Raw genomic sequence first — 25,266 nt, forward strand, 5'->3', positions numbered from 1 at the left:
GAACTACAGCGGCAACCGCAAAAGGTGAAAAAGACCTGTCCCGCTTAGGAAGGAAATGAGGTTTAATGCGCTTCTTTCACCGAACAGGTGAAACACAGCCACAGAGTTTCACGTTCAAGTCGCACAAGATCACGAGCGGGGCGGAGGAAGCGCCGAAGGAGGCGGAGGCGGAGAAGGGGAAAGAGGAGGAGGCGGAGGCGGGGGATGCTCGAGGCGGAGCCGGGGCGGGCCGCAGGGGAGGCGGCTGGAAAACAGGCCGGCGCTGGTTCTCGGCCCGCAGTGCCCGCAGCCGCCGCTCAGCCGCGCCGGGAGCTGCTCAGCCGCGGGAGGCAGCGAGGCGAGAGCCGGGCGGGCGCCCCGACCCCGACAGTCCCCTCCGGCACCGCACAGAGAGGTACGCGGCGGGCGGCGGCCCCGGTCCCCTCGCAGGGTCCCCTCGCAGGGTCCCCTCGGCCCCCTCAGCCGGCACCTGCGGCGGGAGGGCCGGTGCCGCCTCGGCGGGGCTGCCCGGCTCGGTCCCCGCACGCAGCGCCCGAGGGGCCCGGGCAGCGGCGGGGAGAGGGCGGGGGGCTTTGTCTGAGGGTACAGAGCCGGGACCCGTCCCACACACCCACCTCACTAAGCCGCTCTAGGGGCCGTTCCCAGTGCCCCGTCCCACACACCTGCCCGAGGGGCCGTTCCCAGTGCTCCATCGCACACACCCGCCTCCCCGAACCATTCCGGGGTCCTTCCCTGTGCCCCGTCCCATACACCTGCCCGAGGGGCCGTTCCCTGTGCCCCATCCCAAACACCACCCTGAGGGTTCAGCCCGGTGCCCCATCCCACACACGATCCCGGAGGAACCAGCCCTGTGCCCCATCCCACACACACCACCCTGAGGGGCCGTGCCCCGTCCCACAATCCCACCTCCCCAAACCACTCCCTGTGCCCCATCGCACACACCCCAAACCACCCCAGGAATTTGCTGACCCTCATTCCTCGGTCCCTTGACACCCCAACCCAGGTGCAGAGCAGGTGTCATCCCTACCGCTGTTTTTGGGGACGGTGGGAGAAAGGATCGCTCTCTCGGCTAAGGGCAGGACACTCATGGTTGTGCTGGGATTTTGGGGTGGCTGGGGTGTTTTTTTTTCCCCTCCGTGTGTTGATGTCAGTGTATCTCCCGCATGTGACACGGGTCCGCGCGTGCCTCCGCATTCCCCGCCTCGGCGTTCCCGGTGATGACACGACGAGGAGAGGTTAAGTGGGGAAGTCACCGTGGTGGGGATGTGAATGACGAGCGGTGAAGACTCACTCGCAGCTTGTTTGTGTATCTGGTGTTTTCTTGTTTATACAAAGCTGTTAAAATACCGGGGGCTTGGTTCACACACCGATCTGGTGTTTTCAGTCGAATCCATTGACTCCTTTGGAATTGCTCGGTCTTTGAGATCGGTGTGATAGATGAGGGATTAGTGCTGGATGCCGGGTAGTGAAATGCATAAAGCCAATTGTCAGTTAGCAAACCTGACCTCACAACAAAGCTTTTATTTACATCCTCAGCCTCAGACACAGAGGTGCTCTGCTGCATCCTTGCTCTGCTCATCCCAAAAAATGCTTTCTGTGGATTATAGACACGTTGTCTCAAACCTAGTGCTAGGACCAGCTGTAATTGCCTGATATAGTAGATGTAAACACGAGCTTTACATAAAAGTGAAACCATATGTATCGGCTAACACACATCCACTCTGTGATCCTACACAAACAAAGTCGAGCCCAGAGCCCTGTCCTTAGCTCACCCTATTGATCCACTTTTCCCGTAGTCTGTACGACGCAGTCCTGTTCCCAGAGTTACCAGACAGGTTCAGTGGAGAACAAGAAATCAGCCCAGGAGCATTTCTGTGTATTGTGCAAGAATGCTGTTACGTTCTCAGTCCTTTACAGATGTTGTTTTATTGACTTAGTGATAACACTTTGCTCTCCTAGGTCCTTTTCCCTTTCCAGATTGTTAGGCCAGCACTTACTAATCTTTTATGGCACTGCTGTGGAACAGATGTACCGTGTTTTTTAGGGAATAGCAAACTCTGTGGTTTCAGCTGGCTTTGCCTCTTAAAATAAAGCAGCACTGCCTTTCCCTCGTGCCACTTGTGGAGTGGGTAGCTGGACTAGGAAGCCTATTTGGATGACTACTGAGCTGGCAAAAATCCAACAGGCTTGGGTCTGACTCAGTGCCTGGATCCAAATAATTGTGTGACTGGTCAAATGTTTACCTGGACATCTTTGAGTTTGGAGCAGCATCCAGCTGGTATTTTGGCTAAGCTGTGTGTGGAAAGGGGTGTAGAGGTCTGAGACTTTGAAGTCCTGAAAATGCTGGCTGCTGTTGGGGGCTGCAGTCCTTTCTTTATCCCCTTCCATCCTTTGGCTCGTGGAACAGTGGCTCTGGAGCTGTTCCACTTTGTTCCATGCTTCCCTGGAATGCTGGAGTTTGTGGCTGGAACACCACAAACACACTGCATGTGGCCTGGGATCCTGTGTCCTCGGCCCTGCTGCAAGCACTTGTGGCTGTCTCTCTGGTTTGAGCTGGAGGGGCTTGCTCCTGTTGTATCTCCCCCACCAAAAAGTGCCTGAGTGCTGTCATGAGTTAGCTGTGGCATCTCTGAAACCCAGTGTTTTCCTGGGATGGAGGAATCTCAGTTGACTTGGTGGCACTGGAGGGGTTGAGGTAGAGTTTGGAGAGCTCTGTCAGATTGTTAACATTCCTTACAAACAGGAGACTTGGTGGTTTCTGGGCTCCCTACAGCATCTAAGAGGTGTGATGGTGCTTTTACTCACCTCCACCTTAGCCAAGTAATGTAATTTGGGTTTTTCTCATTCTTCCATCCTCAAAAGTTATCAGACCCCTGCCCATCTCTGCCTCAGAAGCCTGGGGGAGTATTCCTGCATCCTGCTGCCAGCTTCAGGAGTGTATCTGCTTGTCTCTCAACCCCCCTTCCATCATTTCATGTTTTCTGTTCCCATCATCTCACTGAAAAGTAATCCCTTCTAATCAAATCTGAGGTTCTCCAACTAAATTCCTGCTGGCCCAGGTGAGTATCTAAGGAAAACTGTGATGCTGACTTCTGAAGTATGTGGATTTACTTTGTATGATTGGTTTATACAAAAAAGAGATATTATTTTCTCTGTTCTTTTTACAAATATTAAAACGCAGCCTGCTGTGTTTCACAAATCTCACCACTGTCTCCTTCTCTCAGTAATTGTAATTAACAGACCAGAAAATGGAAAAATGTAGAAATACCCTTTCCCACAGGCCACAAACATTAGTCCTCTCCAGAAGTTAATGAAGTCGTCTATGGAAATTAAATAACTTTTTTTTTTTGGTTCTGTTGGTGAGCTAAAACATTGTGTCAGAGTGGTAAATAATAAATAAAAGAGCTGTAACGATTGCCTCTTGGAGTTGATGTGGGTGAAGAATGGATTTGAACTCTTCTTTCTCTGGTGAGCCTAAACCTCTGGCTTTAAGATGTGGCTTAGGGATCTGTCCTGCTCTGCTTGCGTGCAAAAACTAATCCAAGCACAGAATAATGTGGGTAACCCACCATGGGAATGGAAGCATAACCACAAAAAACCTCCAAATGCAACAAATTAATCAAATTACTGAATCCTAAGACACAAATAGTTTAACAAATGACACCTCAAAACCACCTTTACAGCATTTCCAGACTGTGTTATCATCTTTGTCATCTTCCTGTTGAGGGAACATGAAAATTTTCAGCCACCTTGATTTTGTGTCTCATTTTCATTGGCTCTGTTGATGTGTTGGCTTTGCCGTGTCTGAGCATTCGTGCTCGGTGTTGAGGGCACGTGGGTGTGTGCACAGTAATAAATCTTGAGTTTACAGGAGTCACCGTGGAAATTGGTTGCAATTTTTTCCCCCCCTTTTTAAAAATCTAATATTCCAGTGGTTTCTTTTTATTTTAAGAAAATATTCCAGAAATACCATGAGTGGGAATATGAACCACTTGGAAAATAAATCTTCGTGGCGACTCCAGTTACCACCATGGGTGTGGTGGCACCTGAGGAGCACAGTGCTGTGCTGCAGGTGTTTCACGTGGTGTGTGGCTCTGCTCTGGAGAGTGGCTTTGGAGGAACCTTAGTCTGAGGTGCTGTTCTTGTGTTTGCACAAGAGCCAGTGCCCTTGAAGGACCCTGGGATAGAGTTGGGCTGCAGGCTGGAGGAACACTGCAGCTGAGAGAGCTGGGGGTGTCCTGGAGAAGAGAAAGCTCTGGGAATACCTTTCACCACCTTCCAGCGCCTAAGGGGGCTCCAACAGAGCTGGAGAGGATTTTGGATAAGAGCCTGGAGTGACAGGACAAGGGGGAATGGCTTCCCACTGCCAGAGGGGACTTTTAGATAAGATACTAGGAAGAAGCTCTTTACTCAGAGGGTGATATGGGCCTGGCACAGAAGCTGTGGCTGCCTCATCCCTGGAAGTGTCCAAGGCGAGGTTGGACAGGGCTTGGAGCAACCTGGGATAATAGAAGGTGGCCCTGCCTATGGCAGGTGAGTGGAACAAGATCATAAGCTTTCTGTCCCTTCCAACCCAAACCAGTCTGTGATTCAGCCAGCAGCCCTGAGCTGTGGATAACACAGCACACGGGGTTTTTATAACAATGTGTTTGCTGTCTGAGACCGACAGCAGCATGACAGGGACGTTTGCTTTGGAAGCTGTGCTCTATATTCCGGTGACCTTTTCCTCTGGAAATCTTTAAATGCAGTAAATATGGTGGTGTTTGGTGAATTTTAATCATGCCCTTGTTTTTAAGTGCAGTTTTGGTGTTATTTTTCATGGCAACTTGAAGTTTTTGTTTTGTGACATCTTGGGGCCAGGGCCGTGAGGTTGCAAGGATGGGATGGAAGGGAGGTTGTAAGGTTGCAGCAGGGAGTGGTTTGGCTCTGGGAAAGGCCTGGGTTGCTCTGAAGGTGATGAGCTCATCAGCAGGAACATAATGCAAGTGGGGTCAAAAAGCCCCTCTCTGCTTTTTCTGCTGGAGTTTGATCCTTGAGCTATTCCCGGGTAGTTCTCTGCTACCAGGCCCTGCTTTAAGTCTCAGTTAAACAAGGCGCTTATTGTTGGTGCTCTCTGATTCCAAACGATGGTGGCTGGCAGCTTGCTGGGTCTGAGGGAAACAGATTTTGCAGCCCCAGAGTAGTGATTTACACAGGGTTGTTGTTGAATATTCCCTCTTTGGGGCAGTTTTCCACATCATGCTCTGAGACCACTTTCCTCTCACTTCCTGGAGTAGAAGGATGGAGGAGGGAGCACTGGGGGCTGCAGAACAGATCAGTGCCAGAAATGGAGGGGGCTGTGAGTGAGGAGATCTCAGCTGTGGCGGGCCCAAAGAGCTGAAGTGACGTAAACCCAGACAATTTCAGCTTGTGGGGGATTTTTCATTTGGTAACTTTCATTTCTTTTATCCAATAGGTCTTTTAAGGGCTGCAAAGCCTTTATAATGGCTTGAAAAGTTCATTTAATTCTACTTTTTGTTGTGTGTGTGTGTACTTACTGAGTTCAAAGGCAGGAACTACCTTTCAAGAAATAAGAAAATATTTGTTTTCCTGGCTGATGAAGTAGAAAACGAAATGGATGTAGATAACTTTTGAAGAATGGATACTTAGTTATTAATTTCTTCACCATTCATTATTCTGCAGAATGCCAGATTTTCCTTAAGTGTGTCCTCTGAATTGAGCTGAGTGGTGTGGAACAGTGTAGGTTACTGGCATGCTTGGAATGACTGAGATACTGGACAGGATGTGGTGATGTTTGCACACTTTGAGAAGGAGGGAAAATAAAAGCATGTTGGTTTTGGATCATTTGTGTTGTGAAGTACCTACTCAAGCTCCCTTGTACCTGATGAAGGCAGAAGATGCCTTGTGCTAAGCAAAGCAGGTGGTCCTGGCCTATCCCTAGACTGGGAATTGAATAGGAAAGGAGGAGTTTCTTTTCCTTTATAAGAGTTGGTTCAGTTAAATTAATTTTTCAGGGCAGGTGGGGAATGGATTTTCTCCCAAAGAGGTTGCACAGGTGCAACATTCAAGTGTGCTCATCTGATTTTCTGTTGGACAGGCTTTTAGTCTGAAACTGAATTAAAAATTCTCCCGTCCCATGGGATGCATGTTCCAGGATATAAATGTAACCTCCTGCTTTGATCTCTAGTCTTCTCCTAACAGGATTTTCTTTTTCGGAATCAGTCACCGTTGTGATCCCAGAGGACTCTGCCAGGAAGATGTGCCTGGTAATCCTTTAGTTGAACTCCTGAAGCTCACAGACCCTTTGGGAAAGCCTGGCAAGCTGGCATGAGGGTTGTTTTGCAAGAGCCTGGCTTCAGGAGTGGAACTGCCCTGAGATGTTTTCTCTGAGCTGTCCTGTCTCCGACTGCTTGTTTCCTCTCTTGCATAACTTTTCCAGCACAGGCTGATGGGTGACTTACACAGATTTAAGATGCTTCTTCGAGGAAAAGGGGTCATCCTATTCTTGTGCGTGTTCTGTTGTGACTGTGGGTGCGACATCTTGGTCAGGGAGCTCACACACCTGGCAGAAGAGTATTATTTTTATGGGGTTATTTTTCAGCTGGATCCAATCCCTGGCCTGTCCCGTGACTGCTGCTGTCAGCACTACACAGACAGCCAGGGCTGCCCTTTAAGGAGAGTGCAATCTGGGACCTAAGTTTTCTGGGATTGCATAACAGTGCCCTCAGATGTGCCAGGGTGTACTGACAAACACACACACGTGTGTGGGTAAGCTGGAATGTGCTCACAAACACACGTATGAGTGTTTCTCCCTGGGACCACTTCTGCTGTCATCTTCCTCCCTTGTTTTTCCACAGATGGACATGACAGAGCTTGGAGGTTGACTGGGTTTTCAAGAATGAGCCAAGAGTGTGGGGGGGCACATGAGGAAGCAAAAATTCTTAAAATCCCTTGTGATAGGTCAAGCTTTAACCCTGAGATAAAGGTTGGTACTTCGGAGTACTCTGCTGCTCGGATGCTCTGATCCCATGGGACACTTTGTGCCATTCATTAATGCTTGCAGGAGCATAAAGTCCTTGCAGCAGACTAAATTAAATGTCCTTTTCTAGTCGTGGGGAGCTCACACCATTGCTCCAGTATCACGATGGCATCTGGTGTCTCTGTTTGGGCTTTGAGAGAACTTGACAAAGGGCTGAGTGTGACCGCGGCCTTTGGAGTGAAGCACCGGGTCATTACCCTTTTTGTCCCCTGCTTCCTTTGGGGTGGGATCCAGGGCTGTGTGGTGGGCAGGGATCCAGTCCTGAAGATCTTACACATGGAAATATTCCAGGGAGGAACAGAAGAAATGCTTGAAGAGAAAAAAGAGAGAACTGCTTTGACTGCAGAGTGAGATGGGAAGGAGGCAAATGGGAGGGAGGGTGGGGATAGGCTCCTGTTAATAACTATCCCCAGGCTGTGGGATGTGAGAGGGGCTCTGTTGTTGGGAAGGCTGTGCTGGGGAGCTCCTGCTCCCGGGCCTGTTTTGAGTCCAGCTCTTTGTGTTCTCCCTGTAATGCTCCTCCAGGAATGGAGGGAGAAGGTACCATGTGGGAACAGGCAGCTGCTGCACATGGGACCTTACAGTGTTTCAAAGTATGATGGAAATGTTAGGGAGGCTTGCGTGCTCTGGGGCTGCTGCTGACGTGTTCTGTTGTCATATTTCTGTTACGAGCAAAAAGCAGCAGGGCCAGAAGGGACTTTAAGTTGTCTAATCTGACCTCCTGCCCCAAGGCTGGGTCAGATCTATCTAAACTTTCCCAGCAGATGTTTGTCCAACACAGTTGTTAAGAGCCTCCAGTGATGGACTTTCCTCATCCTCCCTGGGTGATCCTTGAAAGTCCTTCATTGTTCTTGCCAATACCAAGATTTTCCTAGTTTCTGACTTTGATTTCTTGTGCTGCAGTTGAGAATTGCTGCCCTCTTGCCCTTTTGTTACTGTACAGAGTGAGCTGTTCAGTCCTCTGGAGCTGCCTTTGGGAATTTCTGGGCTGTGTCTTCCTTGAGCTGCAGGGCCCAAAATTTGCCTGGAGTGCTCTGTCTGATACCTGCCTATACTGAGCCAGCAAACGCCAATTTGTGACTCTCATGTAGACTTCTGGGGTGTGATGGGTGCATTTTAGTTTTGGACAGAGCACCAATAATGTGTTTTGTCATGGAAGGTTTTGTTATGGCTTTGTCTCTCTACCCACTATAAAAACAAAGCATGTGCTCTTCTTGCTCAAGTGCTGTATTTTCCACAGGGATGTATTCTGGATCTCTGACTGTTCCAGAATAATTCCTCCCTGCTGTAAGGTGAAGTAAGTCCTTGCCAGCTGCCCTGACCGAGGCTTTCCCCATGATTAGCTCGATTACAGCTCAGCCATTGTGCTTTCCTGCTCTGACCTGCCAGCTGTAGCTCAGGAGCGACCTTCCTTTCTCCCTCCCTGCTGTGATTACACCCTGTGCATCTGGTTTTGTACCTCCTGTCCCTTTGTTCCCCTGAAGGATTCAGTTATTCATGCATTTCTAAAGTTGGTAAAAAGTGGATGTGAAGATTATTCTGAGAGGTAGCACTCAAATACAAAACATGACAGAAAACAGATCAGCACTAGAAGCATTATTTGCTAAGGTAAACTCCTTCACTTTATTTTTTAGGGAAAAAAAAACCCCTTGCCTGTGTGTATTGTGCAAGCATTTTCTCTGGATCTATTAACACCTGTTATACCTTCCTGTGAGAGAGAGTAGGAAGTGTGTGTGAAAGGTTTGTCTGCACACAGAGAGCCTTTGTCCTGAGACAACTGAAGAAGCTCTCACCAAAATGAAGGCTGGTCTGGACAGGTCTGAAACATCTTTTGGCACTGATTCGTGTTTATTGCTGTGGGAAGAGCAGGTAGGGAGGAGCAGTCTGTTTTTTGTTGTTTGAGCCATCAGTAGGTATCTTTGAATTCCTCAGTTTTCTTGCAGAGCTTTGGTGTGATAACTTGTGTAACGTGAGTCCCCAGTTTCTCTTGTTCTCTTTCCAATTGCAGTGAAAGCTCTGGTGTTTCATTCCTCACTTTTTTTCTCTGTCAATTGCAGGTACGGGGATCTTTAGTCATGTGGAAGGTATTTTATTGACAGCTTTAGAGTCTGAAGTACTTGTTAGCATGGAACAGGTGTAGAGTGATGTAGGCTCTTGGGCAAAATCACTTTTCTAGTGTTCCTTGATAAAGATTTCTTAGAACTGAAGAGTAAGTGGAGTGGCACAGGAGATTTGAAGCTCTCTTATCTGACCTCCTGCTCCAGACAGAGCCAGGATCAAAGGTAGGTTTCTTGTGAACTTTTTTGGACATTTTTTAGTCAAGAGTGGCAGGTTGATGCTGTGCTTAGTGCTCTTGTGGTGAGGAATATTTTCCTTCTGTCTGATGAGTGTTTCCCTCGCTGTCAGTCGTTCCCATTGTTTCCTGTCCTTTTGTTTCTGCCATCCAGTCTGGCTCCATCTGCTCAGTAAACCCCAGTTAAGTAGCTGAAGAGAGTAACTGAATCCCCCACTAACCACCATTTCTTCTCCAAGTTCAACAACCCCCGTTCCCTCATTTCCTTCTCACATCAGGTGTTCCAGTCTGTTGGCTGCTGCCTTTCCAGCTCAGTGCTCCAAGCAAATTTGAACCACAGAGTCATGGAATCACAGAATGGTTTGGGTTGGAAGGGACCATAAAGACCATCTCATCCCACCCCTTGCCATGGGCAGGGACACCTTCCACTATCCCAGGTTGCTCCAAGCCCCATCCAGCCTGGCCTTGGACACTTCCAGGCAGCCAGGGGCAGCCACAGCCTCTCTGGGCACCCTGTGCCAGGGCCTCCCCACCCTCACAGGGAAGCATTTCTTCCCAATATCCAATCTAACTCAGCCCTCTGGCAGTTTAAAGGTGTGTGTTTCACCCATCCAATTGGTATCTCCCCATTTTTCTGTGTTGATAAGTCCATGACTCCTTTCCACCCACATTGATGGCCATTATCTTGTTTTCAAACAGAGATTAAAGTGAGAGGGTTAAAGTGAGAGGAGCCAAACTCTGAATTTTCCTGCTGGATTTGGAAGGAGAGGTCTCCCCTCAGGCTGTGTCCTGCTTGCTTGCGTGGACTAGTCTGTTCTTAGGAACATTTCTGGTTTAAATGGATCCAGCTTAATCTCACACCTGGTGATTTTTATTTTTGTTGTTCTCCACAAGGTTCTCTCAGGTCTGCTGTTCCAAAAAGCATGGCAGTGAGCAGCTCAGGGCAGGACTTTGCAAGGCATAGCTGAGTGCTTTCCATGGCTCATCCCTTGGGCTTTGCCTTCATGCACCTGTTGGACATTGTTGAACCTCACCATTTACCTCAACCCTCGAAGAGTCTTTTCTGGAGTGTTGCTGAATAGGGAATTGTTCCCTGTTTCTGTATTTGTACCTTTGGCTTCTCTTCCTTAATTATTTCCTGTTGTTGATGTTGGACCAGTGCATGAAGATAATTTAGAAATTGAAATCTGTGCACTGTGGTGCTTGCAAATCCTCCCAGCTGAATCATCTGTTGGGTTTATGGCCATACATTCCAGTCTGTCATCCAGACTGGTAATGAAAATATGGCACAGCTCTTATGCCTGGCTGGACCCGCTTTCCAGTGCCCTTCCCAATTAGATAAGAAACCCTTGATAATTACGCTCAGAGAAGGATGTTGTCATGCAGCCATTTTATGGTGATTACATCTAATTCATGTTTCCTTAGGTGGATCTTATGGGAATATCATGTGGAACAGCATCAGATCTAATACAGATTGCATTTTTGAATCTCCTTATCAATCCTGTACATTTTTTCCTGGTGATGCACAGATCCTTTATTGCTCCAAAGATTTCTGATGCCAGAAGGGACCTTAAAGGTGATGAGACCTGCCCCTGTCCACACTGAAAGTTCAACTGAGCAAGTCACACCAGACTGATCAGGAGTTTTGTAATGGGACAGTTGTGACATGACAGCTCCAGGAGATCAAGAGGAAACAAACGTGATGTGTTTATGGATCCCAAACGAAATTAAACAATTACCTGAATCCAGTCTTTGGAGCAGCCTTTGAACGAATCCCAGCCCTTCTTCTGCACGGGCTGGGAACACAAAGAACGTGTCTAATCTGTACTGATATCAGGCAGCAGTTATCAGTGCCTACGTGCTGTTACTCAGATCTCGTTAGCTGCCTAATTGGATAACAGGCAGGACACTTCACAACTGCATAAGTGTATTAAGCTTAATCTGCTCTGGAGCAGGGAGGGGAAGATGTGCTCGGTGACAAACAGGCACAAGAAGATGCACAGTGGGGCAGGGGTGTCACTATGGGGCTGTGTCCCCGTCACTTCAGTCCCAGTAACTGAGGCAGAGGCTCTGTGTGTCTGCAGCATTTACATCAGTACCAGAGTCCCAGAGCAAAGAGTTACAGCACTTTCAGACTTCACCCATGTTGGCCAGGCAACTTCAACTTCCAAAGCACACTTCTTCTAGTAGTTAAATCTCTTTCGAATTTCTTTTTAATAAAACGTGGTGCAACTTAATCCCTGTTTTTAAATCCAATGTGATAGGACAGAGAGAAGCATCCTGTGTGTTTGTGTGACACCTGGACTTTGCAGCATGTTCCTGGTCCTAAAGCTTGTTTCCAGTACATGCAGATGCACGGTGGACAGGATCAGAAAGCTTCCACAGTTCTGTACATGGAGAGGAGAAGCTATTTGATTATTAAATGCTCTTCCCTTTCTTCCCTGAGAAGATGCAGTTACTGCAGTAACCCAGTTTTAAACTTTAGGAGTGGGTTGCCTCTTTCCAAAGGTGCAATGAAACTTAAGTCAGATTCTTGTAGAAGATGTGGATATGAGCACATTGCATGAGTTGTCACCACCTGTTCTATTCTCAGGAGAAGTTATCTGCAAGGGACATTCCTGGGTGCAAAAGATGTATCTGCCAAGGGGATCTTTCAAGGTAGTGGAGAGTGACTATGTGAACTGTGTCCTCTCCATGTATTTACTGGATTCCCTTGGGACTGAGGGAGGCTTTTTACAGAAACCTCAAGTTGAGCCCAACTTTTGGCCCTGTATCTTGTGTGAGGTGCCTCCAGCTTTTTATTTATTTCTTACTTAATCTCATATGAATCTTCACCTTGTGCTGTCCAGCATCTGCCTGTAGCTGGCGGAAAAGACAGGAGCCAGCCTCTTAATCTGTAAGTGTCTTAGGCAAATGTAAACTCCATGAAGTGTGTTTATCACTGAGCAGCTCATTCCCAGCTCTGCAAAGCACCTCATGGTTTGTTTGTGTGGGATGTACAGAGGATTCTCTGCTGCTTTGTCCTGACATCTGTGTTTGTGACCAGCAAGGGTTAAGAGCGAGGCACTTGTCTGGATGAGGAAACTATTCCACTGTACTGTGAATTTAAAGCATGCTGACTTTCCCGTGGAAAATGTTATTTAAAAACAGAACCCCTAATTCACTTTTATTTTGGGTGAAGGGAAAGCGTTGTGGGGTGTTTGGTTCATTTTGGTGTAGACGAACCCCCAAATGGATGAACTAAAGAATAGTGATTGAATGCAGAAGAATTTTTAGAGTTAAGCCGCACCTGATCTAGTACCTAGACTAAAAGCATGTTTAGCAGGGGAAAATAGCATTTTTTCCAAAGGGCAGCTCACATCTCAGCAACCACATTCCTGGGACAGGCTCTGGAGAGAGTCTGTGTCCTTGTTTTCCTTGCATAGTCCCTCTGAGGCACTGATGGGGGGTAGCTGCAGGTAGCTCTTCCTTTCTGTTGCTCGTGCCTGGGTCATGCTGCAGTTGGAGGCATCCATAGGAAATGAAGGAGAGTGGACTGCTACAGATGGTCTCCCCAAAGTGTTGGATGTGTTGATAGCATGTTTTCTGTAGCAATAGACACCAACACTGCCTTTATCTCCCATCAAAATCTGCTGGATATTGATGTGGACTCAATCAATCATCAGATTCAAGTCAAGCTTGACTTCAACCTGTACTTATTAAAGGGTGAAGAATGCTCTGTCATATGCAGTTGATAAGGGAATTTAGAAATAAAAGTGCATATTAAACTGTCAGTAGCATTTTTCCCCCTCTTCATCTGGAAAAAAATAATGGCATGAGTTGTTTTCTTCCGCCTGCATGGGCAATATTTAGACATGCCCAGCAGTCGCAGGATTGTTTCTCAAACCCAAGATAACCAAGATAGGGTGGTCCTCTCTGGCTTCTGCCTGCTGCAGATCAAACCCACACCCAGACAGGCAGGAATCAAAAGGAGAACACCTCCTTGGTTGGTCTCTAGTGTGTTCTTTCTGGAAAGTTTTAAAAATGTGTTTTTTTCAGGAAAATGAGGAGGTGAGATTTGTGACGCTGCGGAGTATGGATGAGCTGTCGTTGTAGAGGGAGCCACCGTAGGATTGTGTCGCTCTAGGTCTTCATTAGGGTCTTTAAGCACTACTTTAAATTTCCTGAGCTTAAGTCTTAGAAGATCTGATGTCTGGAGTCAAGGCCTGGCCTGTGACAGGCAGTCCTTTGGAAAGCTGTGCAAAGATCCTCGTGTCTCTTCAAAGCAGTGCCCTGTATTTCAGAAAGGGACATTGTGAGCGAGGAGAACAAGTTTCAGATCACATGTTCCCCAGCAAATACTGTCCTTTCGATAGGAAGACTTGTTGGAGAATGTTAATTGAGTCCCTTTTTAAATGAAGGAGGCTTTGCTTCCTTCCCAAGTTTTCAAAACAAATTTTCCAAATACAGTGCTTATGTTTCATTCAAGTGTAAATCCTTTCTCTTTAACCTGGAAGTTATCCCAGAAAAAAAGCCTATCCATTCACTGCAGGACAGACCTTTGTGGTTGTAGGGGAGAAAAAAGAAGTGGATCAAATTGTCTAAACAGGAAGGGAATTAAGAAAAGCCTTTGCTCAGTGAGCAGAGCTCTCATTTCAGTATAAATGGAGTCCTACAAATTCCACTTTACATCTCCATTGCTTTTGAAGCATCACACAATGATTGAGGTGTCTGCTAAATTTAGAAATGACAATTTTTTTCCTGCCAACACACCAGCCTAGCTGGAGGGATTTCACCATGTAGTTATGGGATGGAGGCAAGCAGTGATTTGAAATTTACTGGCTTGTTATCTCATCTGACTTGCACATAGCTCGGTCCTGGTGAGGATTTAGTACATTACACTGATTCCTTTTCATTCGAGGGCATTAATGGAAATGCTTTTCTGGCACAGCCAGGTGCTTGTGCTGTTTTACATTCGGTGAAGCTGAGATACTGAAAGGATCAAGCGTGGTGTGCTGAATAAAATGAGTTCCCACCTAAACACGTTGAAATTGTGCTTTATTTTGAGCAAGTTATGGGTAGGACTGTCATTCTTTTACCCCAGTCACATGGGAAGGCTGTGGAAGAAGAGATAAATCACAAGTGTCCCAGTTCACAGTTTCTACTGTTTACCATATGACAAATCTTGCTGCTCTGTGAAAAATCTCTTAGATCTAAAATACGTCTTTTTTTTCTTTCCTCAGCCTATGGTATTTAATTCTTCTCTTTCTGAGCAACATTTTATCTCAATTCTGTGAAGCTGTTTGAGGCACACTTTCATGAAGAGGATCAATACTAAAGTAAACTTCCCTTTGTTTTGGTAAAATGTCTTGACTGTCGCAGAGAAGAAATGCTTTGAGTTCAGGTGTGTCGGGAGAAATGAAAGGCACCTTGCAGCAGTGGTAATCCATCACTGGAGTGCATCCCATGGCACTTCAGGCTGCACTTTGCCTGCAAGGCACTTAGGGACCTCAAAGCACAAGAAGTTGTCTGGAGGAGGTTTTCTGTTGGAATCTTCAGGCAAAATTTTGTCCTTGGGCTTTGAAGTTTGCAACAAGATGGGAACAAAGGCGAAGGTGTCACTGTTGTGTTTTCATCTCTTTCCTCACCCACCCTTCTGTTTCTTGTCTTTGAATTCATTTGACCTTTAAAGGTCCTTGCAGCCCAAACTATTCTGTGATTCTGTGATTCATGAGCTGTTTCTGCTCTCTGCTCCATTTCGCACTCAGGAGGAAAATCACTCAGTGGGGGGAGTTGTTCCTGTTGCTTTACAGCAGGGATGTGGTCCTGTATAAGAGATTTTCCATAGCAGTACTGATTTCCTTTGGATATCTCCGGGTGACCTGAATGCGGACAGTATGTAGTGAGGAGAACGTCCTTGCTTTTGTACTGAAATATTTCTTAATGTCATGCGCAAACCCATGGGGAAAATTCCCATCTTCGTCAAGGGAAGCTTTTGGTGGGACCAGACAGCCAGTCTGCCAGCCATAACCCAGCCTTCAGAATCTAAGGACCTGCTTCCCAACCTGAATTCCCCTGCCCTGGGCTCTGTGCTGCTCCAGGGGCGTGTTTGTGCAGTCAGCAGGATGGAGAAGGCTGTGTGAATTGCAGCATGCAGAGGCCAGCCCTGGGTACGTGTCTGCTGCCTCAAAGCTGGAACATGTGGTTTGTTTAATGCTCCAGCAAAGCACAAGCCCAGGGAAAGTCTCTTTGATACAGCTGCACCTGGAGAGACATATTTTTCCTGGAGTCACGTCTAATCTGTTCCAGGCTGAAGTCAATCCAGTTACTGTGGGAGTGAATCCATGTGGTGTTTGGCTTTTCTAAATCTGGTTCTCTTCCCATAGTGTTGCTGTTGGATTTAATGATTTTTCCCTGTGGCTTGAATGGTAAAGATGTGGTAACTGCTTGGGTATGGCTTAAAATCAAAGATTCAGTGTGGGTGTTGCTTTCAAAAAGAGAAGAAATAATGCTATTTCGAGAGCTGTGCTGCTATTTCAGGGCAGTTTGGTAGGTCTGGGTTCTGAGAAGCGGTGAGAAAAAAAAATTGCTTTTGGGCTATCGTGTCTCATATGGTATGTACTGAAATGATCCTCATGTACACACTGAGCTGGAACCAGTACTGAGCCTCTCTGCATGGGGATTTGTTCCCTGTCTCACCCTCCTGGTACAGAGGATGGGAGGAGAAGAAAAGATTCCAGTTGAAACTTTGCTCCCAAGCTTGCTGCAATGAATTTAAAACCCCAAACCACAGCAAATTCCCAAGTGTAATATAGACACCAGTGTTTATTTGACTGAGACATGATTGTGTTCTGAGTTGTGCAAACACAGGCATATTTCCTATTTAATTAAGGCTCATTTTATGAATTAAGATTCCCAAACAATTGGAGAGAGAAGGAGGGTGGAAGAGATAAGATCTCCAGGTTGTGCAGACGGGGTAGGGTACAGCTCTTTTTGGCAGCTGGAATATGACTTCTGCAACAAACTTGTTTGTAGCATTGTTCTATCAATTATGCCAGTGTTTTAACTCATAGCCTTTTTTTTTTTTTCTGTAGTTTACTGTCTGTCTTTCCTTCCTTTTACAGTCCTGAAATACCAAGCTTTGCTTCTGCCAGGAGTGTAGGAGTGGCGGATACCTCTCAATGCTCACTGTGATTGAGGAGCTGGAAATAGGGGTCAGCAGAGCTGGAAATGGGGAAAAATTCCCACCATGGGTCCACCAGAGCCTGGCAAGCTTGCAAAGACACAGGAAAAGGAGCCCAGTTTGGGACTGGTTGTTGCTTGTCCTGGATAGTTCAACAGCTCTGAGTTTCCTGTGCTGTCAACCCTTTGTCCTGTCAGGGGCTGACAGAGCCAAACTGCATCTTGATGCACTAGTTTAGGTTCTGGCCAGCTGTTGATAGATAGATCCCTCGTGGTCAGTAGGATTTGGAAACCAAAGGCACTAGAATTTTTGGCTAGATCATGATTTCTCTCACCAGGGTTAAGATGGGAATATCCTGTTCACTGTGGCAGGTTGAATACAACTGGTGTCCCCATTCTCTCCAGCTTCTCCTGACACAGCAGGAGAGTGTTCTGGCAGTGAAAGCTGTCTCTGTGATGGGTAGATATTGTGGGATGCCTTCTGGGTAGGTGGGACCTTCTACCTATCTGCAACCTTCCAAAAGAAGGGGATGCTGATGTGCCAGCTACAGCATGTGCTTGTCCTGTATGCAGGGGATTTGCAGAGCAGTGGATTTACTGGATTTGTTCCTCTGTTGCCCAAGGAAAGTACCAAAGCTGTGCTTTTTGTCACTGCTGTGGAACTCCTTTTAGCTGTGTAATACTGTGGCCTCTGGCACATGAACCACATGTTACAGCTCTGATCTTGCTGGATGGGGGGACAAGAGAAGCTCCGTAGCCCAGGCTACATTCTCAGCCCATTTCTCTGGGGATCACTTGGGGATGATGACTGTCTCCAGTGGGAGTTCGTGATGGTGGAGAGAATCCTCTAGTCCTTTATTTTATCCCCACACTGTAAATCAAGATGCTGCTCCACTCCGCGAGGTGTGTTCCTGGTAGCAGCTCCCATCCCAGCCCCTCGGAGCTAGCAGAGCCTGCCACGTTCTCACGGCACCCTTCAGCCAGAGGAACATAATTATTTTCTTTTCTTTTCCCTCAGCTGAGGAGGATTTGAAAAACACATAATGGTGCATTTTATCAGCGAGTTTTAAATGGTGTGATTCATCCCCTGTGTTCTTGGCGTGACGTTCCTTGGTTTATTTTTTTGGATATCTGTGCAGTTCTGTCAGTGCCAAGCACTGTATGGAAATGCCCCGTGGCAGACAACCTGCTCTGCCCATATGTTCCCTTTAAAAAAAAAAAACCCAGCTTATAATAGGAAGTCTTTATACTGCATGCCAAGACGCTTGGGGCTTGTTAAATATATTCTACTTGTCAACAACTACCCAATTTAAAAAGTAGCCTTGGTGTGAATCAGCTTTGAACAAGTTCATTTGACTCAAGGGATATTTGCAGGCATTAAAACAAGTTGGATCACAGTGGTAAAAAATGTGCAGTGGTTTCCTGATAAAAAGCACCATCCAGTGACCCTTTTTTTTTTTTGTTCTGTTTTGTTTTCATCTCCTTCAACCCTCCAAAAATGCAGAGATTCTCCCAGTTGGTGATTTTGGAGGGTGGAGGGGATTTATTGGGGTGAGTGTTTCTGAGGACCACTAGTGTGTTGCTGGAAAATCAAGTGGCAAAGGAGGTGCCTGGTGCCTCCAAAGTAGCTGGAAATCTTATCCTGGAACTTGTTCCACCATCTTTGCTGATTCAGATTGTAATTATAAAATGTCAAATGTCGTGGTTAAGGGTCTTTTCCAGCCTAAGTGGTTCTCTGAGTACTGTGGTTTATTCTGTGTCTCCCCCCTGCCTTTTTCCTGGGTGATGGTGTTGTGGAAAGAGGCAAAGGGGATGGCTGTCTTGGATCATACTTGAAAAAAAATACTGTTTCTCAGAACAATTTTTGTTGTTGTTGTTGAAGAACTCAAATATTTCTGCTTCCTTTTTTATGGCCAGCAGTGTAGGACCACAGAGGGGTGATGCGGTGAGAGCCTGTGTTCTGCATAACACAGATGGCCTCAGCTTTAATACCCACCAGCTTTGGGCTTCTTCTCTTTCCTAACTTTTGGAGTAGTTTACAGAGTTCATTATTTGTTTCATCTGTACTGAAGAAGCACAGCTTCTTCCCAGCTTGGGAGGAGGAGACAATTTAGTATGGCCCCTTCTCTGTCTCTCCTGAGATGAGGGGAGGGGATATTCCTGGAAGTGAGGGAGTAAATTAAATTAAGGCTTGGTAAGATCAGCTTCTCAGAGTAGAGGAGACCTGAGTTTGGACAGGCAAAGGTTAGTGCTGTGTTTCCCTGTCTCTTTTGGGATGTGTCCAGAGGAAGAAGAGCGCAGAGCCAGCCTGAAAGTCCCTTTTGCCTTCAAAAAAACCGATGCTGAGGAGGTTTTGGGAGTGAGGCTGCAGGTTTGGTGTGGGAAAAGGGAAGCGTTTTGGCACGCTGCTGTCCAGGAGTACACGTGGTGTGTCATTAATGCCTTTCCTTCCTTGATCTCTGATCCAGCCTGCACTCCCTGTGTGTCAGTCACTGGGGTGGGTCAGTAATTTGTAAATGGAGCTGGAAGATGCTGATGTAAGATCAGCATTTTCAGCGCCTCGAGCCACACTTGATGGCTTGGGTTTTTACAGGGATAAATTGTAGTGGATGGTAGCATTTCTCTTCAGTTCAAACTCGTTTTTCTCTCACAGCCACCCCTATAAATTCCAGCAGCTCTCTGAAAATCAAACTACTTCAGTTCACGTTCTGCCTGTGGAAATACAAGGCAGGACATGAGTTGCTTGTTGGCACAGGAGTGCTGGCTTGTTTTTGTGAGTCTGGGCTCCTTGTACCACCACGGTGAGAAAAATGAGCGTGATCATCTCTCCATCACCAGGGCTGGTGGGAAGAGCTGAGGCACGCAGGATAAATGGTGTGGGATGCAGTAGAGAGGGTGCTGCAGTGATGATGGAGGTGTTCCACTCAAAACCTGCTTGAGACTGGGCAGGATTGCTCACTCAGGCTCACCTGTCCCCCTGCAGCACCTGCAAGGCTCCTCACTCTGGTCAGGCGGGAAGCGGTGATGGGGGGATGAAGTCTCACTGGTAGGAAAAGCAGAGATTTTACATCTGTCTCCTTTGTTTCAAGTATTGGAAAACACTGTTCAAGGAGACCATGCTGGTGATGGTCCTACTTGGAGTAGAGCCTTTCTGACCCACACTTCAGTTGCTGTGAGCTGTCAGAACAGGTCTCCTCTGCCCATGCCTGGCAGCTGCCTGCAAAAGAGGGGAGCAGAACTGGGCTGGGGCCGAGTGTCTTGTTCCAACTGCTGCATCCACTTGGCAAACCTGTTCAGACTAAAATCCTGGCATGCATAAAGCCTGAGCACGAGGCTGACAAGGAAGTGCCACTCTGCAGGTGGTTTCAGCCCAGCAGCTGGAGGTGAGCTGCCAGCGTGTGCAGGTGTAACAGGAGCTAACCTTGATCCCAGTGGTGCTGTACTGTCAGTGACACAGGTTTATGAGCTTGGGAGGGGCTCTGGCATGCACAGAGAAGGCTGTGGACCATCACCCTGCTCCTGCAGCTCAGCAGGTAGCTGAGTAAACGAGGTGTGTCTGCTTCCAGTGCAATAAAGCTCCCGTGGAGCCGCAGACGCAGCTGGCCCAGATTGGTGTTTGCACAACGCCTGTACAAAGGCAGTTTGGAGCAGCAGGCTGGTGTCACCCCTGCGTCTGACTGACGTGGAGGACTTGGGATCAATTAATAACACTCCTCCCTTCTCTTGAGAGGGTGTAAATGGTGATTTGGAAAAGGGTTGGGAATTTGGCGTGCAGCCTGCTGGGTTAAAAAGGAGGGAGAAGGGAAAAAGAGACACATCTTCCAGTTTGACATGTTTGCAGCATGGAGAGCTTGGAAAGAGCATCTTGGAATAACAGGCAGTGAGGATTAATGTGCTTGTGTCTGAGAAGACTGATGAAAGGGGGAAGGAGGGAGAAGTTACAAAATGCTTGTTTGTTGTGCCAGGAGCTGTGGAGAACCACAGCTCCCAGCGTTGGGAGGCACTGACAGGCAATGCTGGAGCCAGCCCAGAAATCCCTTCCACTTCAGTTCTGTATCTGCTCAGAGATACGATCTGTCCTGACCTGTGCTCAGGGAACAGCCTGAGTCTGAAACCTGGAAAGGTGTTAAAGGAGATAAAATTGCTCCAACCAGAATAATCCTTCCAAGCACTTCTCCCTCAGCTTAGGGAAAAAGGTACATTAGAGATGATGATTGAAAATTTTGTTATTGCAGTTACTTAGGTGAGGGTTACTCACTACAGTGATGCACTTGCTCAGTACAAGTAGTGCTGGGCTGTGTAATGAGTTAATGGCCTAAGAACTGAAGTGTCTTTACATCTGCTGAATAAGTCACCTTTCTGCTTCTGTTGTGGAGCTTTTGCATTTGGGCTCAGCTACCAGTGCTTTCAGATAAGCACTTTTCCTTGTGCAGCTGATGAAATAATGGAGGTTATTACATCTATTGAAAAAGGCTCTTCAAACTCTGGATCAAAAGGTTTGCTGGTATTATTAATAATTTTTTTTTTTTTTTTTTACTGTTTTCATCATGGTAGATTCCTGAGGTGCAAAGGCCACAAAATTTTGTTTTGCAATTCAAACCTGGCCATCTCCATTGAATGGGCAGGATAATTCCCAGCACCACAGCCCGGTCTTGTGGTGGGACTGGAGTGCAAATGTTTATTACAGATTGGATCCTGAGTTGAAAGCTTCAACCAATCCTCTCTGTCTTTAGAGAAAAGTATTTCAACAGCTGATTAGTGTCATTGTTAAAATTAGATATTTTATTTTTGTCGTGATTTTTTTTTCTAGCTTCTGCTCTTGGTTTCTCAGTCTCACTTTGTCTCTGCTTAGACTGAATTAATTTGGTGTCAAATTTTCTGTGTAAACACTTCCAGGCTGTGATGACAAACCTGCATTATAAACACATGGCGTGTGCAGTGCCCCTTCATGTGTTGATAGTATTTTGAATAGCTGCACTTAAAATAATGAGAAAATAGTAGTGTGTTTATTTCTCGTGCTTCCATTTAGTCTTTCAGCTGACTCTTGTTGCTTTTATCCGAGCTCCTTTCAAACACATGCAATATCGTTGCTTAGGTTTCTGATTAGGGATGATGCTTAATTCTCATCAAATAAAAACCTACAGGGAATAAAGCGATTCTTGTAAATTTTTCTGCTGGTCTTTGCGGTCAGCAGGGAATTTGTTTGTGTTGATGATGCATTTCTCACCCTCCAGACTGGCTCTTACACTTGTTAATGTGAAGGCTGTCGATTCAACACAATTTAAGAGCACTCAGAAAGGTCAGATGACTGTTTTAAACTGTCCGTAATCTCCCTTTCAGCTTGGCCATCCTGAGACAGGAATGGCAGAGGTCAGCAGGATGGCTTGCTCCTCCTCTCCATCCCCTGAAAGGCTGTGGGCAGCAGATGCAAGCTGAACACCCAAAGTAATGACAGGGCTGAGATGGGGTCCCACCGGGGTGACCGTGAATTTGGTCTGTGGAATGCCAGCAGTCCCAGCTCATGGGTAAATGACAACCTGCTGTGTGATACAGAGTCTGAAGGAAGGTCACGTTTTAAAGATTAACCAATCCTGGTGGAAAACCCCAAACAACCCCCCAAATCCCAACCAACCCTCAGCCAAGCCTTCAAGCGCACAAGCCTTGTTTTCAGAGCATCGCCTTGCCCAAGTCTTTGTGTCACCAGGGCTGCAACAATACTACCACAGGAGTAGTTGGGTGACCTAAGAATAGCAGATTTCCTTGAGAAATGCTTTTGTTTATTTTGGTTTTCTATTTTTAAGTAGTTGGAGCCTTTAGTGACCTTTTTCTGAAGGGTCCTAGAAGAATTTCCTGGTCAGAGAGTATTGTTGTAATAAGGAGGGCAGTTGTGAACTGCCTTAATTCTCTGGCTTCTTCCTTGTGACCTGCAAGGTTTTACTGGCAAAATAAGGGGGAAAAAAAAGCATGAAGTTGTCACCCCACTGAACTTTTCATAGCTGTGATCAGTGGAGATGAAGGGATGGGGAGCTCAGGGGATTGGAGGGTACAAATGGCAGGAATGGAAACCCGTGATTCTGGGTTGGTAGAATGATGCCCATCTTAGAAGATACATATTTGCAAAGATTTGTCTGCTGGAAAACAGCAGTTATGCCCAGGATTTTTTTTTTTTTTTTCTTTTGGGAGGGGTTGGTTTTAGGGATTTTTTTAAAGGTTTTTTTTTTTTTTTTTTTATTTGAATGAAGGAAGTGAACAGGAGTGAGAGGGGATGAATGGAGGGTAGTTTCTCCTAAGGAGTCGGGCAGAATGGTGATAGAGACTGAGAAAAGGGGGCAGGTCTGGAAGTAGAAGTGATTAAAATACCGTGAGTGAGACACTTACATGCACAAGAGCTAAGAGGATCAAAGCTGTATATTTTAGACAAAAGGAAGATGTTTATTTGGATATTTTCTTGTTGTGGGTAACCAGTGCCTGTTGGCTCTCTCACAGGGACACTGTAAGCAAGACAAAGCAGGGGAATTTTACTTTGTGAAGCTGTGATTTTGTGCTACCCTTGCTCTTAGATGGACACAAAGTAAAAATACAGTCTGAGAGAGATTGACAGCGCAACAGCCAACACACTTCTCACCCTGTGATAAAAAGAGAAAAGAAAAAACAAAATAAAAAAGAAACAACCCTTTTTGGCAATCAAGAAGATGTAAAAAGCCAAACTATCTTTGTGTCAGAGGACCTGGTAATATCCATTGGCTCAAGCCCTGACTAGTGGCTTGGCAAGTGCTGAAGGGAGAGCACTGCACGCAATAGGCTGTGTTTTATGTCCTTGTCTCACTCATGAGCCTACCAGAGGGAATAATTGATATGAAATAAAGTGTATTGGGGGCTTCCTATATTTATATCACCAGTTTATTCCACAGTGGAGTGTGGATCCTGGTTGGAAAGCTCAAGCTTTTGCTAAATTTTAATTGCCTTTCCCTGCAGGAAACAACAGGTTGTTGGCTAATTAAGGGTAGTTTCCAAATCAGGGTTCTGTACGCACAAAATACCCTGTTATTTTCTCATCTGTCTAGACAGGTCACCTAATCCAGTATTAAAATGCTGAAACAGGAGGGAAAACATTTTCCTGGAGCTTTCATGTGAAGAATTCACAGGAGCTCGCCAAAGCCAGGATTAGGAAAGCTGTGTTTAAAGAACTGTGCTGAACCCCTTCAATTTCTACTGGATATAGATGGCAGAAAAGATGTTCCTTTACTGTGGCAATGAAAACACATGAATCAAAAGTGTTACCTGGAGAAGGGGAGAGGGTTGTAGAGTGTCTATGGGAAGGAGTTCTCCCCATCTGTTCTGCCCTAGTGAGACCCCACCTGCAGTGCTGGGACCCCCAACAGCAGAAGGACGTGGAGCTGCTGGAACCAGTCCAGAGGAGGCCACGGAACTGCTCCAAGCGCTGGAGCCCCTCTGCTCTGGAGCCAGGCTGGGAGAGCTGGGGGTGTTCACCTGGAGAAGGGAAGGCTCCGGGGAGACCTCAGAGCCCCTTGCAGGGCCTAAAGGGGACTTACAAAAAGAGGGAGAGCGATTTTTACACAGGCAGACAGTGATAGGAGAAGGAGGGAATGGTTTTAAACTAAAGAGAGCTTTAGTTTGGACATTAGGATGAAAATCTTACCTGTGAGGGTGGGGAGGCCCTGGCACAGGGTGCCCAGAGAAGCTGTGGCTGCCCCTGGATCCCTGGAAGTGTCCAAGGCCAGCTTGGATGGGGCTTGGAGCAACCTGGGATAGTGGAAGGTGTCCCTGCCCGTGGCAGGGGGTGGGAATGGGATGAGCTTGAAGGTCGCATCCATCAGGATTCTGTGATCTGTTGGGCTGCGGCCGTTGGGAGCTGCTGCAGCGGCAGTTGGAGCTGAGGCGAGGCCGGTTGGGACAAGCTGCAGTGGCAGAATCAGAGTTGGCACACACTGTGCAAATCCCTCTTGCAGGTGAGTCCACAGAAGGGTGGATTGAGCTGAAGCTGTTTCAGCTGAAACTAAACATTTTCAAAATAGTTGTCAGAGCTCCAGTGGGACCACCTCTTCATACCACTGCCTAAATCACTGCAGTCTGATGTCAGCTCCCTTACAGAGAGTGGATATTGCTTGGTCAACATACATAAATTCTATAAAATCCTGGAGAAAAAGGGACTCTCCAAGTGAAACTGCTGTTTGCGTTGTGTTTCATTAGTTCCTGTGATCATATACTACGGTAGGCCAGCAGTGTTTTAAGACCCTTCTGGTGATGGAAGAGAGGAGTAGGAATCTTTGTCAGTGGCCAAATGTTGGGAGAATTGAGGAAGAACTCAGAATGGATATCCAGCAGCTTGGCAACAGGTAGAGGCAGCACACTAGCTCCTTGGATATCTCTGTGTTTGGGGAGGGAGGAGGGGGAGGCTAGGAATTGTGTGCATGCTTTATCCAAATCACTGGGCACCAGCTGATTCCAGGGCTGATAAATCCTGGGCTGAGTGTTTTTCCTTTGGAAATTGGGACTGATGTCAGCTGAGGTCTGGAGGGGTAAGAATCTCTGTACCCTGTTCTTTGTGCTCTTGAGGGCAGGTGTGAACCACCCAGAACCAGGGAGGTACATGCTGGCTTTTGTGAATAATTACATCCTGCAGTGGTCATCCCTGATCAGGGTTTAACCTTAACCATGGGCTCAGGCTACTGAGTCCCACCTACTAAAATGATGTGATGAGACCTGAGAACTAAGGGTAGACAGCAGTAAAAAGGTGGCTTCTAGGAGTTTG

The 25,266-nt window shown here is 46.8% G+C and overlaps 1 protein-coding gene across 1 annotated transcript in view; it reads left to right on the top strand.

Annotated features, from left to right (window-relative positions):
- Positions 1–253: 253 nt before the first annotated feature.
- The window catches only part of SMOX (spermine oxidase), a 49,746-nt gene continuing 24,733 nt past the window's right edge, over positions 254–25,266 (top strand). Inside the window, exon 1 of the mRNA XM_032109214.1 lies at positions 254–394. The gene's annotated coding sequence lies outside the window, so the exon portion shown is untranslated. The remainder of the gene's footprint in view (positions 395–25,266) is intronic.

Source organism: Corvus moneduloides, chromosome 5, assembly GCF_009650955.1.
Source record: "Corvus moneduloides isolate bCorMon1 chromosome 5, bCorMon1.pri, whole genome shotgun sequence".
Taxonomy (NCBI): Eukaryota; Metazoa; Chordata; class Aves; order Passeriformes; family Corvidae; genus Corvus; species Corvus moneduloides.